At 39.1% G+C, this 20946-nt stretch overlaps 1 pseudogene; it reads left to right on the forward strand.

Annotated features, from left to right (window-relative positions):
• The first annotated feature begins 7981 nt into the window (after positions 1-7981).
• Positions 7982-8897, forward strand: LOC103737835 (annotated as a pseudogene).
• The last annotated feature ends 12049 nt before the right edge of the window (positions 8898-20946 follow it).

Consider the following 20946-nt stretch of genomic DNA (forward strand, 5'->3'; position numbering starts at 1 on the left):
GATGAAAGGGGAAGCATCACAACAGACACCCAAAAGATCCAGACCATTATAAGGGGATATTCTAAAAACCTATACGCTACTAAATTTGAAAATCTAAAAGAAATGGATTGATATCTAAGATCATGGGAACCATCATTGTTAAACCAAGAGGAGATGAACAGTTTAAACAGACCCATAACATTAGAGGAAATTGAAACAGTAATACAAAGCCTCCCAACTAAAAGAAGCCCAGTCCCAGATGGATTTACAGCAGAATTCTATGAGACATTTAAAGAAGACCTCCAACCAATACTACTTAAATTATTCAAAAAGATAGAAACAGAGGGAGAACTCCCAAATTCCTTCTATGAAGCCAGCATCACTCTAACACCCAAACCGGGTAAAGACACAACCAAAAAAGAAAACTATAGACCCTTATCCTTAATGAATGCAGATGCAAAAATTCTCAACAAAATACTTGCAAACTGCATAAAGACACACACCAAAAAGATCATTCACCATGATCAAGTCGGCTTTATCCCAGAGACACAGGGATGGTTCCATATACACATATCAATCAACGTCATTAATCATATAAATGGACTCAAAGACAAAAACCACATTGTCATCTCAATAGATGTAGAAAAGGCTTTTGACAAAATTTAGTATGCATTTATGTTCAGAGTCCTAGAGGGAACTGGACTGCATGGAACACACCTCGACATAATTAAAGCTATATACAACAAACCCACAGTGAACATTATTTCAAGTGGAGAAAAACTGGAAGTACTCCCATTAAGATCAGGAACCAGACAAGGATGTCCACTATCTCCACTCCTTTTCAACATAGTGCTTGAAACTCTTGCTAGAGTAATAAGACAGGAGAAGGAAATTAAAGGACTACCAATTGGAAATGATATGATACTATACCTAAGAAATGCCAAAAGTTGCCAGAAAACTCCTAGAAGTGATCAACACTTTTAGTGTAGTGAAAGGTTATAAGATCAATCTACAAAAATCAGTTGGCTTTCTATATGCCAATAGCAAGCAATTGGAGAAGGAATACAGAAAAATGCTCCCATACTGTATTGCTGTAAAAAATATCTTGGAATAAATCTGACCAAGACACCAAAGATCTCTAAAATGACATTTTTATATCATTAAAGAAAGAGATTGAGGAAGACACTAGGAGATGGAAGGACCTCCCATGTACAAGAATTCGAAGAATTCATATTGTGAAAATGACCATCTTACCAAAAGCAATATATAGATTCAGTACAATCTCAATCAAAATCCCCATGACACACTTCACAGAATTAGCAAAAAGCCATCCTTACATTTGTATGGAAGCAAAAAAGACCCTGGATAGTCAAAACAGCCCTGAGCACAAAGAGCAATGCTGGGGGGATTACTATACCAAATTTCAAAATATACTACAGAGCTATAGTCATATAAACAGCATGGTACTGGCACAAAAATAAATACATAGATCAATGAAACATCATTGAAGATCCAAACCCGAGTATATGCAGTTTCAGCCACCTGATATTTGACAAAGGTGCCAAAAACATACAATGGAGGAAAGACAGCATCCTCAACAAATGGTACTGGCAAAACTGTATCTCCACCTGTAGAAGAATAAAAGTAGATCCTTCTCTTTCACCTTGCACAAAAGTCAACTCCAAATGGATCAAAAACCTCAATGTGAAACTGGAAACCCTGAAACTATTAGAAGAAAATATTGGCAGTAACTTACAAGATATAGGTGTAGGAAAGGATTTTTTAAATTGGACAGAAGTTGCTCAGGAATTGGGAGGTCAGCAATCAACAAGTGGGACCTCATTAAACTAAAAACCTTCTGTTCAGCAAAAGAAAGAATCAAACAAGTGAAGATAAAACCCACAGAATGGGAAAAAATCTTCACCAGTGGCACATCTGACAGAGGTTTAACATCCAGAATATATAAAGAACTCAAAATCAAAGAATTGAGAAACCAAATGACCCAATTAAAAGATGGGCTAAAGGTCTAAACAGAGAGTTCTCAAAGGAAAAAATAAAAATGGCTAAGAAACATCTCAAAAAGTATTCAACATCGTTAGCAAGTAGGAAAATGCAAGTTAAAAGCACCCTAAGGTATCACCTTACCCCAATCAGACTGGCTAGGGTCAAGATAACAAATGATACAAAATGCTGGCGAGGATGTGGAGAAAAGGAAATGCTCATTCACTGCTGGTGGGATTGCAAACTCGTGCAACCCCTATGGAAAGCAGTGTGGAGAACTCTTAAAAAAGTAAAAATGAACCTACCATATGACCCGGTTATACCATTCCTTGGCATATACTCAAAGGACTCATCCTATTGTAGAGACACTTGTACAACGATGTTTGTTGCTGCTCTTTTCACAATAGCTAAGAGATGTAAGCAAACTAAATGCCCCTGAACTGATGAGTGTTCAACAAAAATGTGGTATATTTACACAATGGAGTTCTATTCAGCAGTAAATAAAAATGAAATAATGAAATTTGCAGGTAAATGGACGGGTCTAGAAACTGTTATGCCAAGTGAAGAACCCAGATTCAGAAAAACAAATGAAATAATTTCTCCCTCATATGTGGATTCTACCCACAAATCCTTTTAAATTCCAGATTCTTTTAATAAGATGATGCTATACAGCAGTCCATTCTGCATGAAATAACCACCATTACCACGACTTCAACTGGGCCTGTTTGCTAAAGGCCGTCATAATTGGGCTTGTTGACTGTTGTGCTCATTCATTAAAGGAGGGCCAAACAGGGTCATTGGACCCTCACTGGATTATCCAGCCAGTCTTCCCAGCCAACTGTATGTAATTTGGCCCTAATCACACTTGGCCTACCGGATTTGGGGAGGGATAAAGTGTACAGTCTGAGGAAGGTTAGGAAGAGAAGGCATGACCCATGTTGTGTAAAGGCTACCCAGTGTGCATACCCTCATGTCATACACACACCTCAGCAACCCCTCAGTTATCTTGTTAAGTAAGCTTAATAAATTCATTGGTTCTGCAATAAAACTTTAATCAAACATTGGCTTGACACTGGAATCTTAAAAGGGAATAAGCATTGGTTAGCATCCCCAGGAAAAGAAGTCTCACATCAGATGGAAAATTTATTTGTTAATGCTATTATGCCTCCTAATTATTTTTAAAAAAGAAAATGAGAGTGTAAAGATTGTTAAAAGGATATGGGAATGGAGATATTTTCCAAAATAGAAAAAATGAGAAAGCCTAAGCAAGTGCTGAAGATCTGTGTAGGTTTGTTATGATATATAAAGGACAAAACAAAAATAATATACACATAATCTTTAAATTTCTATGGTCATAGTTTAGTCAACTAGTTTAAGGAACAAAATATATATCTAGTCAAGGTTTATCTGAGAATATTTGTTTTTTTAACCAAACCTTATCTGCGTAGCACATGATAATTAAAATACCAGACTGGTGGAACTAAACTTATTGGATGTTTAACAGCCATAGTTTGAGGACTATATTAATGTGGTCAGAGGTACATAAACCTCAGCCTTAAATACCCAGAAGTAAAGTATAACCAAAGATTAAATGGGCCAACATAATTTCATAAGAGTCCATATGTATAGCTAAAGGCTTTTCTGCATCTAATGAGATGACCATGTGGTTTTTGTCCTTGAATCTGTTTATGTGGTAAGTTACACTTATTGATTTATGTACATTGAACCATTGCTGTGTCTCTTGATGAAGCCAAGTTGATCATGGCGGATAATGTGTTCGTGCATTTAGTTTGTATTTTGTTTATAATTTTTCTGTCTTTGTTTTTCAGAGACATTGGCCTATAATTTTCTTGTTTTGTTGGGTCTTTTTATTTTCTGTCAGAGTAATACTGGCTTCATAGGAATAATTTGAGAATGTGTCTTCCTTTTCCATTTTATGGAATCAGTTGAAGAGTATTGATATTAGTTGTAATTTGAAGGTTGGGTAGAATTCTGTGCTGTATCCATTTGGTCCTAGGCCGTTTTTGGTTGGGATAGTTTTAATTACTGCATTTATCTCACTTGTTATTATGGTTTTGTTTATATTATTTATATCTTTTAAATTTAACTTTGGTAGGTCATACATATCTAGAAATTAATCTATTTCTTTTAGATTTTCAAGTTTAGTGGAATATACACTTTTTTTCAAGTATTCCCTTATGGTTTCCTTGATTTTTTCAGCATCTGTTGTAATATTTTCCTTTCTAGCTCCAAGTTCATTAATTTGAATTCCCTATCTCTTTCTTTTGGTTAATTTATCTAAAGTTTTGTAAACCTTGTTAATCTTTTTAAAGAACCAAGTCTTTGCTTCATTGTTTCCTCTTTTTTCATTTCTATTTAATTTCAGTCTTGATTATATTTATCTCTTCTCATCTGCTTGTTTTAGGTGTTATTTGTTCTTGATTTTCTAAAGCCTTCAGAGTCATCATTAATTTATTCATATGGATGTTTCTAATTTTCTGGTTTGGGCATTTAATGCTATGATTTTTCCTCTTGGGACTGCCTACACTGTGTCCCACAGTTTTTGTTATGCTGTATTTTCATTTTTATTCAATTCTAGGTATGTTTTAATTTCTATCTTGATTTCTCCCTTGATCCAGTTTTCATCCAGTAGTGTGTTGTTTAGTTTCCATGAGTTTGTGTTCACTTTCCTATTTTTATTGTTGTTGATATCTAGCTTTATTTCTTTGTGGTCAGAATACAGGCTGTTATTTAAATTTTCCTAAATCTGTGGAGACTTGCTCTGTGTTCTAATATGTGGTCAATTTTGCAGAAAGTTCCATGAGCTGCTGAGAAGAAAGTGTATTCTTTGGTGTTTGGGTGGAATGATATGTACATATCTCTTATGTCCATTTGATTTATGAAGTGTATTAACTCCAAGATTTCCCTTTGGTTTTGGTCTTGCTGACTTGTCTATTAGTGACAGAATGATATTGAAGCCATTCACTATTACAGTGTTGAAGTAAATGTGTGATTTTCAGGTCCAATAGAGTTTCCTTATGAAATTGGGTACATCTGTGTGTGATGCATATATGTTTAGGTTTGTAATATCGTCTCGGTATATTTTTTCTTTAATGAGAATTAAATGACCTTCCCTATCTCTTCTGACCTTTATCCTAAGGTGGTATCAGTCATTCATGGTGGGGCATGTTTCTTGGAGGCAGAAAATCAATTGATCTTCTTTTCTAATTCAGTTAGTCTGTGTCTTTTTACTGGAAAGTTGAGACCATTAATATTTAGTGCTATTGTTGATCAATGTTTATTAATTCCTCTTATGTTGGTATTGTGGTGTTGTTTTCTTAGACCTCTTTTAGTTAACTGTTCTGGGATAATTTATTCTTTGTCCCCTCTTGAAAATGTTTAATCTTCTCTTCAGACTAAAGTATTCCAGCCAGTATTCTCTGCGGTGCTGATTTTGCAGACATAAATTTCTTAAATTTGTTTTTATCACTGAAAGTCTTCTTTTTCTCCAATTACAACTGATAATTTTGATAGGTATAGTAGTCTGCACTGGCATCTGTGTTCTTTCATGACTTGTATGACATGGGTCCAAGCATTTCTGACTTTTATGGTCTCCATTGAAAAGTCAGCTGTTATTCCAATGTGCCTGCCTTTACATGTGACTTGATCATTCTCTCTCAGCTTTCAATACTTTTTCTTCTGTGTGTTTAGTGTTTCAGACATTATATGGCATGAAATGTTTCTTTTCTGGTCCTGTCTACTTGATGTTCTCTACGCCTCTTGGATCTTGTTGGTTACCTCTTTCTCTAGATTTTGCGAGTTTTCTTCTACGCTTTTATTAAAAATAATTTCTGTGCCTTTGACCTGTGTTTCTTCTCCTTCTTTTTGTCTTTTCACAGTGTCCCAGAGTTCTTGCATATTCCAGTCCTCAATTATTTTTATTGAATTTTTGTGCATTTCATACAAATGCATCTTGATCATATTTAGACTGTCTCCCCTCTCTGCACCACCCCATAGTTCCCCTGAGAGATTTCATGCATTTTTTCATATATGGTAAGACCTACTGAGTCATGTTCATGTCTCCAAATGTCCATCCAGTGGAGCCTAGTCAACCTATATAACATCACTTCCTGGGTTATTTTTAGATTTGATATTTTTGCTTGAGCAGTCCATTTCCCCAAGCTTGTCTTCAAGATCTAATATTTCTTTTCTGTTTTATCAGCTTCCTTTTTGCTCTTTTTCTCTAAAATTTGTTTGAGTTTCTGAGTATTTCATTTCAAGTTTTATTTCAGTTTAGCTTTTCATCAGAGATTCTCTTTATTGAACTCAAATTTCATGTTTTGAATTGTTTTAGTTATTTCATTCAACTTTTTGTGCTTTCATGATCTTCATTCAGTCTTTTATTCAAATCCTCTTTGAGCTCCTTAAGCATGTTTATAATCAAGTATAAGAACTTTGATGTGGATTTCTCTCAATCCACCCCCACCCCATCCCCTGTTGACCTTTCTCATAGGAGGGCTCCAGTTCCTTCACCTCAGCTCCCAGAACTAGCTTCTTAAGTTGGATTAACTAAACACCTTGCCATAGATCCCTAAATCCTTCCCCAAGTGGTCCCCTCACTGACAACTTCCCAGGCTCCAGATCAGGCAGACAGACCCGCTCAGCCAGGACTCTGACCTTCTACTACCCTGCAAGAACTTGAAATACCCAATTTGTTTTCCATAGATGAACAAAAAATAACTAAGCAAGATAAACAGTATTAGCATAACCAAGATTAAATTAAACAAAAGCAGAGCAGAAGTTCCTGTTGAACACATAACCAACAAAGAACATCCGTATGCCCAAGCAGCAATGCAAAAACACAAACAATATGAAAAACCAGGAAAATAGGTCCCCAACAAAACCCACAAGTCCTACAGAATTGCACAGCATTGAGAACTACCCTGAAAAGCACCAGGACACATAATTTAAAAGAACAATCATAAACATGATCAAAAACGTCAAGAAAACACAGACAATTCGAAGAACTCAAAGAGGAAAGGCATAAACTTAGGATGGAAACCCAAGAATATACAAATATGTGACTTAATGAAATATCAAAATCAATTCATAACTTGAAAAGCAAATTCACTAAAAAGATAGAAATAATGAAGAAAACCCAAATGGAAATGAAAACAGGACTGAAAAACGCAGTAAATCAATTAGAAACAACAAGAGAGTCTCACAAGCAGAGTGAATGAAATGGAAAACAATATCAAGACTGTAGGGTAAAGTTGACGATCTGGACTCCTTAAGCAAAGACTATGCAAAATTTTTCAAAAACCCACAGGAATAGAATACTAAGGAAATGTGGGACAACATGAAATGACCAAATCTATGAATTATAGGCATACAGGAAGGAGAAGAAACTCAAACCAGTGTCAGTGAACAGATCTTCAACAGGATTACAGAAGAAAACTTCTCTAAATTAAGGAAAGATTTACCTATTGAGAGTCAAGAAGCACAGAGAACACAAATAAGACATGATCAGAACAGGAAGTCCCTCTGCATAGCATAGTAAAAATAGTAAATGCACAGAACAAAAAGAAGGCACTAAAAGCTGCTAGAGAAAAACAACACGTTACATATAAAGGAAAACCCATCAGAATTACAGTTGATTTTTCAATACAAATTATGAAAGGCAGAAAAGCCTGGACCAAAGTATTCCCAGTTCTAAACAACCATGGATGCCAACCCCGAATCCAGCAAAAGTATCAATCAAGGTCGAAGAGGAATGGAAAATTTTCCATCACCACGAATAGGCTGAAAGACTTCATGTCTTCCAAACAAGCCCTATAGAGAATACTCAAAGCAATATAAAGGACTGAAGAAAGGAATGAATATGCCCAAGAGGCTACAGAAAGAAAATAAAGGTATAATGACGGAAACTCAAAATAAGGCCACAACCACAAAGAAATTAAAATGACAGTACACAATATACACCTTTCAATAATAGCTCTAAATATCAATGGCCTCGACTCCCCTGTCTAGCGACTCCTCTGCTCGGGAGGAGACCATGCTGCGCTCCTTCCTGGTGAAAACGCACCCCAGCCACAGGGTCCCCAACTATCGGCAGCTGGAGATGCAGAGAAAAGCCAATGGCTCCTGTTCTGCCTGTGGGGAGCTGGTGGGATCCCCCTGCCCCCTTCCACTCCTGGTGACCCTGTGCAGCCCTGGGATAGCACCTCTGCCATTACCTTCACCTCCCTGCCCCTCCTGTCACATCAAGAGGAAGCTCTGGGGGCCCCTGGGCCAGACCCCCAGGAAATCAACGGGGTGGGACCTCGGGCTGGCAGGGCCCCCAGTGCACCCCTCAGAGATGGCCTGAACCACGTCAATCTGCCTCCACTGCTGGTGCTGCCCACACGGTGGCCCCCAATCCTGGGTCAAGATGGAGATGGAGCTCCTGAAGAACGTTTACGAGCTGAGGGGACATCTCGAGCTCCAGGTGGCTTGAGTACATCCACTGCCACAAGCCGTATCACACACTGGCTGGCCTGGCCAGGTACCAGCAATTGCGTTGCCACCTGCCGGCTGGGCGTGCCTTCACATGCAGGTACTGTCACAAGGAATATGCCAGCCTGGGTGCCCTCAAGATGCATATCCGTACCCACACGCTGCCCTGCATCTGCAAGGTACACGGGAAGGCCTTCTCCAGGCCCTGGCTGCTCCAGGGCCACATCCACACCCACACAGGTGAGAAACCCTACACCTCCACTCACTGTAGCAGGGCCTTTGCTGACCGCTCCAATCTGCGGGCTTATCTGCAGACTCACGCTGGCACCAAGAAGTACCGGTGCAAGCTCTGCTCCAAGGCCTTCTCGCGCATGTCTCTCCTGGCCCAGCACGAGGAAGCCAGCTGCTGCCCTGGCCCCTAGAGGCATGGCGGGGTGGAGGGACCAAGGTGGACAGTCCTCTCAGCAGCTCCATATCACTCGGAACAACCGGAAGAGCTGGGCAGAGGGTCCTAGGAGCCAGGGTCCTAGAAGGTGGGGGCCTAGCCCACTGTTGCCTGTGTCCAGCTAGAACCACCAAGCTCAGTGGGGCTGTGAGGCATCTTTCCCTAAGGAGCCCTGTGCAGAGGAGACTTCTCACCAGAAGATGGTCATCAAAGTGAGAACTAGAGTCCCGTTTTCAGCTTGGCCTGGTTGCTGGTCCTGTTCCAGGAAGGAGAGACTGTTGTGAGGAGACTAGCACTGTACAAGCCCCACCATGACACCAATGAACCCACACCTGGGTCCTTCTGCATGCAACTTGAAATGGCATTTTTTTACTTGAGGCATCTATATTGTGTGTGACCTTGGAAGGCACTGCTACCTCTCAGCATTTGCCCTTGACTTGGGGTTTGGAGACACATTTTCTCCTACACATGTACACATGAGCACAGATATACCCTACCCCCTCCCAAGACACCCGCTAAGATAGGGGCGGGGTCAGGACAATTGGAATAAGCCAAGCCCTACCTGATCTGTGCCTCAGCGCTCCTGCTCGGAGCTGGCCTCCATGGCTTGCTGACTTCTCAGGGGAACAGTTGTGGGATAATAAAGAGCCTCCACATGTCAAAAAAAAATGCAGGATGATGCAATGAATCAAGAAAAAAAAAAACTCATCTTTTTGTTGTCTTCAAGAAACTCATCTCACCTTCAAGGATAGACACTATCTTAGGGTGAAAGGATGTGAAAAAAATTCCAAGAATATGGCCATAAGAAGCAAGCAGGCATTGCAATTTTAATATCTGACAAAATCGACTTCAAATGAAAACTCATTAGAAGAGATAAGGAGGGTTACATCATTCTAATCAAAGGAACAATTGACAAAGAAGATATTACAATCATGAATATATATATATGAATATATATATCAAACTCTGGAGCATCCAATTTCATAAAATCAGTAGTCCAGGACTAAAAAACAGAGATTATCCCCAGATCAGTAATAGTAGGTGACTTTAATACCCCACTATCTTCAATATACAGGTCAACTGGACAAAGAATAAACAGAGAGATGTCTGAATTAAATGACATACTACATGAATTAGACCTAACAGATATTAACAGAATATTCCACCCAAGCACCAAAGAATTTTCTACTCAGCAGCTCATGCAAGTTATTCTAAAGTTGACCATATTCTGGGACACAAAAAAATCTCAACAAATACAAAACAACTGGAAAAGTTCCATGACTTCTATCAGACCACAGCACAATAAAGCTTATAATCAACAGCAAAAGAAGCTCTAGTAAATACACAAACTCATGGAGATTACACAACATACTCCTGTATCAATAGGTCAAAGAAGAAATTAAGAAAGAAATAAAAGTATTCCTGGAACAAAATGAAAACAAGAACACAACACAACAAAACCTCTGGGACATCCTAAAAGCAGTCCTAAGAGGTAAATTTATAGTTCTAAGTGCCTACATTAAAAAATCAGAAAGAGCACATGTAAACAACTTGACAGTACAAATCAAGACTCTGGAAAGACAAGAACAAACCAAGCCCAAACCTAGTAGACAAGAATAAATAACAAAACTCAGAGCAGAAATCAATGAAATAGAAACAAAACAATACGAAAAATATCAATGAATCTAAGAACTGGTTCTTTAAAAGGTTAAACATGATATACAGACCCTTAGTCCAGTTAACCAAAAGAAAGAAAAAGCAAATGCAAATCAACAAAATCAGAGGTGAAAGGGGAAACATCACGATAGACACCAAAAAAAAAAAAAAATCCAAAACATTGTAAGGGAATACTTTAAAAATCTATACTCCTTAACTAAAAGAAATGAATTTCTAAAATCATGGCCACCACCAAAGTTAAGCCAAGAGATCAACAGCCTAAGCAGACCCATAACAAATAAGGTAATTGAAAGAGTAATACAAAACCTTCCAACTAAAAAAAGTCCAGGCCAAGATGGACTCACAGCAAAATTCTATCAGACATTCAAAGAAAAACTGCAACCAATACTGCTTAAATTATTCAAAAAGATGGAAACAGAAGGAAAACTCCCAAACTCCTTCTATGAAGCCAGTATCACTCTAATACCAAAATCAGGTAAACATACAACAAAAAAACAAGAAAACTATAAACCTATATCCTTAATGCACATAGATACAAAGATACTCAACAAAATACTTGCAAATCTCATACAGGCACATAGCAAAAAGGTCATCTACCATGATCAAGTCGGCTTTATTCCAAAGATGCAGGGATGGTTCAATATGTAACTAAATACATGTAATAAAACATACAAATGGACTTAAAGAAAAAAATCACATGGTCATCTCAATAGATGCAGAAAAGGCTATTGACAAAATCCAACATACATTCATGTTAAAAGTCCTAGAAGTAATTGTTCTGGAGGGAACATACCTCAACATAATTAAAGCTATATACAACAAACCCATAAACAACATAATCTTAAATGGAGATAAAAACGGAAGCATTCCCATAAAAGTCAGGAACCACAGAGGGCTGTCCACTGTCTCTACTCCTTGAAACTCTTGCAAGGGCAATAAGGCAAGAGAATGAAATTAAAGGAGTACCAATTTGGAAAAAGAAGAGGTAAAATTTTGCTGTTTTTATACCAATAATTCAGGTATAATTGAGCTTTACTGGGCCTCTGGTAATATTCCTTCTATCCTTTACTGTGGATCCATGCCTCCTAAACTGACTAACCAGATAGATCAAGAGGCCCCCAAATGCCATAAAAATTAGGGTTCTAAGGACCCAATATGACCCTCAAAAAATCAAAACAAGTCAAAGATTTGACTTATGTCCCAGAGCCCGTGGGGAATGTAATACCACTAGCACCTTCATTTTACATAAGTTTAACTGGTAAATCACCTGCACAGGACCACCCCTAGGAAGGTGGGTTATGCTAAATAGATGGGTGGAATACCTAGTGCATTAATGAGATAGCGACTTCTTCCTGCCTATAATCCTGTCTACAGGGACAGGACTTCCTAGCTAGTCATGTAGTCTGTGAGTTGCCCACTTCCCTAAATTCTTTAGAGAAGCACAATTTCCCTTTTTCTTCTTCATGCCTTTCTTATTAAACATGCTTTCTTTAAGGCTTTGGGGTGCCCCTAACATCTTTCGTTTCTTTACTTTCTCTAAAGCTTCCTTCTCCCAGCCATGTGGCTGCAAGTCAGCCACAAGTCTGACCTCCCAGGCAGGCTCTAAGCCTGCATGGCCTCATGTCTTTATTTCTTTCCTTCTACCATTCACCTCCTCAAGGCTGCTGTCAAGATTACCAGCTCACCAGTTCTGAGGATTTCTTTTTCTTTAAAATTCTAATAAAATTGCAGAAACTTAAAAAAATTATTTCTATTTGCAGATGATAGGATATTATACATAAGAGATTCCCAAAAATCCACTAGAAAATTGTTAGAATTGATTATACTTTCAGTAAAGTGGCAGGATACAAAAATCAACTGACAAAAATCAGCAGCCCTTCTTTATACCAATAACAAGAAATCAGAAAAAAGCACTCGAGGAAACCCTCCCATTCTCAATAGCCTCAAAAAATATTTAGAAATAAACCTAACCAAAGACATTAAAGATCTCTACAAGGAAAATTTCAAAACTCTAAAGAAAGAGATCAATGAAGACACTGGGAGATGGAATGACCTACAACACTCATGGATTGGTAGAATCAATATTGTGAAAATGACCATCTTACTGAAAGCAATTTATAGATTCAATGCAATCCTAATCAAAATACAGATGACATTCTTCACAGAGCTTGACAAAATCATCCTAAAATTCATATGGAATCACAAAAGACCTCAGATAGCCAAAAGAATCTTGGGAAAAATGAACAATGCTGAGGGGGATCACCATACTAGATCTTATATTATATTACAGAGCTATAGTCATAAAAGCAGCATGGTATTGGCACAAAAATAGACACATAGATCAATGGAACACAATAGAAGACCCAACATGAGTTCATATAATTTCAGCCACCTGATATTTGACAAAGGTACTAAAAACATACACTGGAGGAAGGATAGCATCTTCAACAAATAGTCCTGGCAAAACTGGATCTCCACTTGCAGAATAATGAAACCCGACCCTTATCTCTCACCCTCCACAAAAGTCAACTCCGAATGGGTCGAAGACCTCAATATAGAACCTGAAACTCAGAAAAAGCCAGAAGAAAAAATAGGCTGCACCCTCCAAGATAAAAGCACATGAAAGGACTTTCTAAATCAGACACCAGCTGCTCAGGAGTTATTGTCAATAATCAGTAAGTGGGACCTCATTAAATTACAAAGTTTCTGTACAGCAAAAGAAACAACCAAGGAAGGGAAGAAGAAACCCTCAGAGTGGGAGAAAATCTTTACCAGATACACACCTGATAGACGATTAATATCCAGAATATACAAGAACTCAAAAAAGAAAGCAGTAAGAAATGAACGACCCAATAAAAAGATGGGCAATAGACCTAAACAGAGAGTTCTCAAGCAAAGAAATAAAAATGGCTAAGAAGCACCTTAAAAAGTGCTCAATATCCTTAGTAATTAGAGAAACATAGATAAAACCACTTTAATATTTCATCTTACCTCAGTTGGACTTGCATGATCAAGAGGATGAAAGACTCCAAATGCTGGAGAGGATGTGGCAAAAGAGGAAAGCTCATTCACTGCTGGTGGCAATGCAAACTCATGCAACCACTATGGAAAGCAGTGTGGAGAACCTTCAAAAAAGTAAAAATGAACTTGTCAGTTATACCACTCCTCGCATATACCCAAAGGAGTCATCATACTATAGAGATACCTGTACATCCATGTTTGTTGCTGCTCTCTTCACAATAGCTAAGAAATGGAAATACCCTAAATATTCCTCAACTGACCATATATAATGAAAATGTGGTACATCTACACAATGGAGTTCTACGCAGCAGTAAGATGAAATTATGAAATTTTCAGGGAAATGAATGGAGCTAGAGAATGTTATACTAAGTAACACAAATGCAGAAAAGCATATGTTCTCCCTCATTTGTAGCACAATCAATTATATGTGACTATATAAATTTTGATGTAACATCAGGAGCCCAGTAAAGGCAAAGGATACATGCAGGGAAAGGAAAAGAAACTACCTGAAAGGGGGATAGTAAGGACCAGATGTTACCTGAGGGAGGTGGAAAAAATGGGAGTAATTGGCAGGGAGGAGAGGAGGGAGGGACATGCAAGGGGTCATGGTGTGGGGAAGGGAAGAAAGATAGGAGAGGAAGGATGGTAGGAGTCAGGAGGTATTGGGGGGGAGGATGGGGATGGGGGCATTGTGACTAAAGCGGGAGGGAGGAGGGAAGCTGGTTGGGAGAAAAAAGAGTGGAGATGAGTGAATCTCAAGGGGCTAGGAAATGTAGAGGGAAAAGTGATGCCTTTGAAACCATATGAGAAATGCACATACAGTGTCTGAACATTAATACGTATGTATACCTGGGAGCTGCTTGGCAGGGAACGCAGTGCCAGAGAGAAGAGACCTCACTTACAGTGGTAGGTGGGAGTGGTCCAGGAGACTCCCGAAATAACATAGGATATTGCCAAACCTCTTGGTTATCTCCCAGGACTAGTAGATAAAACCCTGCTGTTGAGGAAAGGATATACTTGGGGTAGAAGGCTTGAAATAATGGAGCAGGAACTGACCTGGAAGCCTTCTAACAGAAGTTTGGCTATCATAATGCTAGATGTGATATGTGAACTCCCAAGGGAGAAAAATAACCAATGGTCCATCCCAGCCTTGAAGCCTAATAACCAAGGCAACCAGCATGGCAAACTACTTCTATTGGTGCTGTAGTGGCATTGTTATCTTGGGGACAATGAACAGCTATCTAATTGGACATAAAGCCCTCTCAATAGGAGGGAACTCATGGGTGGCACTGCAAACTCAGCTAAATACACATTACAGAAGAAGACCTAGATCCTGGAGAACACCCTATCTCTTTCATATCTCAAGACAAAATAAATTTCTTACTGTCTTAGTTTGTTTCTTCACTGCTGTGACAAAACACTCTGACCAGTACCAACTTGGGGAGGAAAGGGTTTATTTGTCTTACATCTCTCAGTTCGCATGCAGTTCATCAGGGAGCCCAAGGTAGGAACTCAGGGCAGGAACTTGGAGGCAGGAGCTGGAGCACAGGCCATGGAGGAACGCTGCTTACAGGCTTGCTCCCTTGGCCCCTGCTCAGGCTGCTTTCTTGTGCAACACAGGCCCACCTGCCCAGGGGTGGCACCACCCACAGTGGGCTGGGCCCTCCTACATCACTCATCAAGAAGATGCCCTTCAGACATGGCCACAGGCCAGTCCAATAGAGGCAATTCCCCGACTGAGGCTCCCTCAACCCAGGTGTGTCAAGTTGACACTAAAGCTATCCATCACACTTACTATATGCTAAACAGTGTTCCTTACATTTACAGACAGCACTCATCAAAGAAATTTCTTTTTGCAACAGATAGAGGGTACTGTAGAGTTGAACATCTGGTCAGGCACAGAGAACATGTGTCTGGGAGATGCTCAGTACTAGGTGACACATCTGCAGTTGAATCTACAGCGAAGGCTCATGGAACATAGTGGAATAAGGGGTAAAGAGAAGGCTAATGCATACCTTAACTCTCACCACTGTGGCTTCTGTGTACAACAGAGTGCGATGTACACAGAAGACCATAACTGGCCAAGTTTTGGGGAATAAGAGACTGTAGAGTTTAGGATGGGACTCCTATATGAAACCTCATCCACCCATGGCTCAGGGACCATTGCAGAAGAAGGAGCAGAAAGATTGTAAGAGCTAGGGTTGGTTCATGAACACAGGGAGGTGGAGGCTTCTAGGCTACTGGAGGCTTGCTCCTGTGAGCCTGTGGTAGTGGTGGCGTCAAGCAGGGAATCCATGTCAGCTAAATTAAACAAAGGCTCAAAGGGGAGGTGAGAAATAGGTGGTGGGCTGGCACTAGACTGAGAACTATTTGATACTGATTGCTGCTGGGTGAGGGAGAGTATGAGTTACATATGACCACTGGATGTCCTGACTAGTCCCCAGTGAATACATTTACACTGAAGTACCTTTGGGTGCAAACACTTAGCATGTACGGCAAACACTTAGAGAGTGCAACTTATGGCAGAGTGCATGGGATTCTGTGGGGGGATTGGAGGAGGTATGGATGGGGGAGGGGGTCTGGATTTGATTGGTAAATGTATGAAATTTAAAAAGCTCAACTGAATAAAAAGAACTTTAGTATGGGTGTTTGGGTGTTTATTTCTTTTCTTTCTTTCTTTTTTTTTTTTTTTCTGTCTTTTTGAGACAGGGTCTCCCTGTAGCCCCAGCTGTCCTGGAACTCACTATGTAGACGAGGCTGTCCTGGAACTCAAAAAGATACACCTGCCTCTGCCTCCGAAGTACTGGGATTAAAGGAATGTGCCACCACGCCCAGCATGGGTGTTTATTTCAAGATGACAGAAATGTTTTTTATACTTGACATCCAATCAGTATTGTAGAATTAATAAGTCACTAAATTGTAAACTGAACAAAAACGGTTAATGTATGTTATGGGAATCTTACATCAATAAAATACAGAGAATTGGAAGTGAATGAAATTGAATCTACTATGTGTCTTTCTCACTCATCCACCTTTCTTATGTATATTTTAGAGTCCATAACATTCTTCTTACTACTTTTCTTTCCCTTTCATCATTAGTATTACATTGATAAAGAAAAATAAGGACTTTGATAACTGCCGTCTCATCTTCAAAAAAAATTTTTATTGACTCTTTGAGAATTTTAATACAATGTATTTTGATCATATTCAGACACCTCCCCCACCTTACTACTACCCCCCATGGTCTTCATGCCGTCTGTTTTTATTAGTTTTCTTAAGGCCTAGCGAGTCTATTTATGTTTCCTAAATGCTCTTGGGTTTAAGTCCATCCCCCAAATCCTGTTCAATCTACTTGGCATTCCACCTTTAAAGAAAACTGACTCCCCCCTCCCAGCAGATATCAATTGGGAATAGCTCCTCAACTAGACCTGGGGTTTTTGCCCAACTCCCTCATCTATGCTGAGATTTTGCCTGGTTTGAGTTTGAGCAGGTTTCGTGCATGATGTCACAGCCATTGTGGGTTCATGTGTGAAATTGGTCTGTTATGTCCAGACAACAAGGTTTCCTTGTAGTCATCTACCACCTCTTGCTCTTAAAACTTTCCAAGCCCACTTCTGAAATGATCCCTGAGCCTTGGGAGGAGAAGGTGTAATATAGTGTCCCATTTAGGCCTGTGCACTTCATAGTCTCTTATTCTCTGCACACTGACCAGTTGTGGTCATAATAAGTCATTAGGAATCAGTTTAATACCATGTCCATTTAGCAGAATTCTACTAGCAGTGCAGTACATAGTAGTAGCAGAATAATAAGTATGGCTTGTCTAACTACAGGTTGTTGGCCTTGATAACAGTGCCAGGTATGGGCTTCCTCTTGTGAAGTGAGCCTTGAATGCAATAAGAAATTGTTTAGTTACTTCCATAACTTTTGTTCCACTCATGTCAGTGGGTATATCTTGGCAGGACAGGCTTTATTGTAGCTTATAGGATTCACAGCTAGGTACGTTTGATGATTACTTTTCTGGTAGCACACATGGTGCCTTCCAGCACTATGAAAGCTGGCCAGGAGAGATGAAGCTTCAAGGTCAGTACCAGTTTGATTTCCCCGGACTTGTTCTTTGACTCACATATTTAGCGTCTTCAGCAGTAGGATCTCACCATCAAATTCTAGTGGCTAACTAAGAGCAATAGCCAGAGACAATACTGTTTAAGGGTCTATGGAATCCTCTTGGTCAGCAACTCTAAAAGAGGGAATCCATTCCTAGCACTGGACTTTTATTTACTGGCCTGTGGTATCTGGTGAGGCCATTTAGCCCCCATTCAAACCCTTAAATATATATAGGTTTCCATATGACTTTTCCAAAAGACCTTTAGTGTTAGTTATCCCTCCCCATACTCTCTCCTGTGCCCTGATGTCCTATTTCCCATTCCATATAACCCTCCCTGTTCCAGTATTACCTTTCCCTCTTTATATCATTGCATTCTATCTCCCATCCCATTAAGCCCCCCACCCATGGCCCCTTACTAGTTTTCTGACCTCTATGGATTTTTCTAATTTAAATGCACATATCTAAAGATTCAAAGTTAGCACCAACTTATGGGAGAGAACATGTAATATTAGTCTATCTGAGTCTCGGTTACCTCACTCAAGATGATTGTTTCCAGTTCCTTTCATTTGCCTGGGAATTTTGTAATTTCAGGTGCATAATATTCAATTGTGTAACTGCACCATTTTTTCATTATGCATTCATCAGGTGATGGACATCTAGAGTGTTTTTCTTTTGAGGATTAGTATCTAGAATATGCCAAGAACTGAAAAATCATCAAAAACCCTAAGCCTATCTGAGAAACTATTGGCAACCAATGACTGCTAGGAGGGGAAGAGTCAGTCTCTTTCAAGGATGTGACTTGAAGGTAAGTTAACCAGGCTCCAGTGCTTGGACCCATCACTGAAAGACATTTTGGGACATAAGTTAGACTCTATAGGAGATATATATGAGTACATAAAATTGGGTCAGAAGTAGTAAGGGGAGGTACAGATAGAGGAAGGGATCTAAATATGATCAAAATATATTCTTGAAAATCACAAAAATTTCAATAAGTAAACAACACAATTAAAATTTGAGTCAAGGAGCTAATCAGAGAGTTCTCAAAAGATGAAATGCAAATGGTTGAGAAATATGTTTTTTAATGTTCAACATCTTTAGCCATCAGGGAAATAAAAGTTAAAACTACTTTGAGGTTTCATCTTATCCCATTTAGAATAGCTAAGATCCAAAAATAAAAAATGACAAATGCTGGTGAAAATGTGGGGCACAGGAATGCTTAGTCACTGCTGGTAGGAGTACAAACTGATATAGCCACTATGGAAATCAGAGTGGATGTTTCTCAAAAAGCTAGAGATAGATTTACCATAGGCTCCAGCTATACCACTTTGGGCATATACTAAAGAACTCTATATCTTACTGCAGAGAAACCTATTCATTTGTGTTCTTTGCTGCTTGATTCAACTTCACTTTCTGTATCAGAGTTGTAGGTAAAAGATGTGGGACCCTAATGGAATCATTGACTTCAGTGAGAACATTGAGTAAGTAGAGATGGATTAAACAGAGTAGAGAAATGAAGTATCAGAAGGCACTAAATTTTCTTTTGAGCAAATGGGTTTGTGAAATTATCAATGTGAACAGATGTAAAAGGCTGGAAAAGTATATAGTCAGTGGTAAAAATTCTTGAGTTATCTTTTGATCATGTTGACTTTGAGATACCTATAAAATATTGATGCTAAAAACAAAATTGATCACTTGAGGTACTTACCTGCCTGTTAGTATCACAAGTCTCCAAACTATCTCCATATATTTGATGAACTCTTGGCTCATGAAATTTTTTACTCAAAATCAGTTAGTAAAGATGTAGCAGATGTTGATTTAGGACATAAGGATGCAGAGATTAAAGATAGACACTGTCCTCAAGGAGTTGATGGTAGATTAGGGAGAGAAGGTATATAAAAGGCTGGACTACATAACAGCATGATACAAGCAATGAGTGAGTACAGAATGTTATTTGGGCATGTGGGAGGGAGCACTTAATCATGTGTCCAAGAGTCTGACAGGAACTCACAAAGGATCTGTGAGATATAGCTCAGGGTAGAGAATTTGTCTACCATGTGCAAGGCCCTCAGTTCAATCATAAGAAAAAGAGGAGATGACATTTGTGCATAGCATATTTTATTCTCTACCTGGAATGTCTTGTGAAAGCAAAGAGGTTTTTGAAAGGTTATCAAAAGATAAATTATTAGTTTACAGTTCTAAAATTTGGTTTCAGTATTCCTAGGAAATTCTCAGGCCCTAGAAGTTTCTTGAGTGAACCTGGTGCACAGACAGATTTCAGGTTGGTGAAGTGGTGGGTAGTAGATGTATTAGGCAGCGTTCTCTAAAGGGAAAGAACTAATTGAATGCACACGTGACACAAAAGGGGGTTTACTAGAATGCCTTAAATCAATATGGGTTGGACAGTTCAGCAATGGCCATCTGCGTGCTTGAGAAGCTGAGAACCTGGTAGTTGCTCAGACCATGAAATAGAATGCCTCAACAGTCCCCACCTGGTGCTGAAGACATAGAAGATTCCTGGAGAATTGCTATATAGAGTCTAGATGGAATGGAACTCAATGAATCTGGAGGCTGATGTCAGCAAAGAATGGCCAAAGCAGCAGAAATAAGTACCATCACCAGCAAGAACTGAAGGCAAGGAAGTAGCACTGCTTTTTCCTCAGATGTCTTTCTATCTATGCCACTGCAGGAAGGTGTTATCCATTCTGAGGGAGGGTCTCCTCAATTAATCCCTTCTGGAAATACCCTCAGAGACCCACCTAGAGTATGTCTCTTAGTGTTTCATATCCAATTGAGTTGACAACCAACATTAGCCATCACAAGTCAACTTGACAGCCAGCCACATTTTATGCTATGTTTAGCCTCAGATGAAGACAATAGCAAAGTCATACTTCTGTCCAACATGATATAACTCTCCCACATACAAATGAAAATGCACTATTCCTTCTCCAGAACAAATGATAGTTTTTTGAAGAATGCTTACATCTTTTAATGTTTCATAATTAAAAACGGTAATATAAATTTAATAGCAATTATGGATACTATTTGAATCAATGTTATATTCATTGGCAAAGGAATATAAGAGGAAAGGAAACACATATATCTGCTTAGTATATTTACATATATGCACAAACGTATTCTTTGTTTGTTCGTAGCCAAAAGACCCTCAGCAAGTACCTCAGTAAGTCATGGGTCTTTACTTAGAGGGGCAAGGTACCTGAGCCAT

Source organism: Nannospalax galili, unplaced genomic scaffold (genome assembly GCF_000622305.1).
Source record: "Nannospalax galili isolate Female #2095 unplaced genomic scaffold, S.galili_v1.0 scaffold238, whole genome shotgun sequence".
In the NCBI taxonomy this organism is placed as follows: Eukaryota; Metazoa; Chordata; class Mammalia; order Rodentia; family Spalacidae; genus Nannospalax; species Nannospalax galili.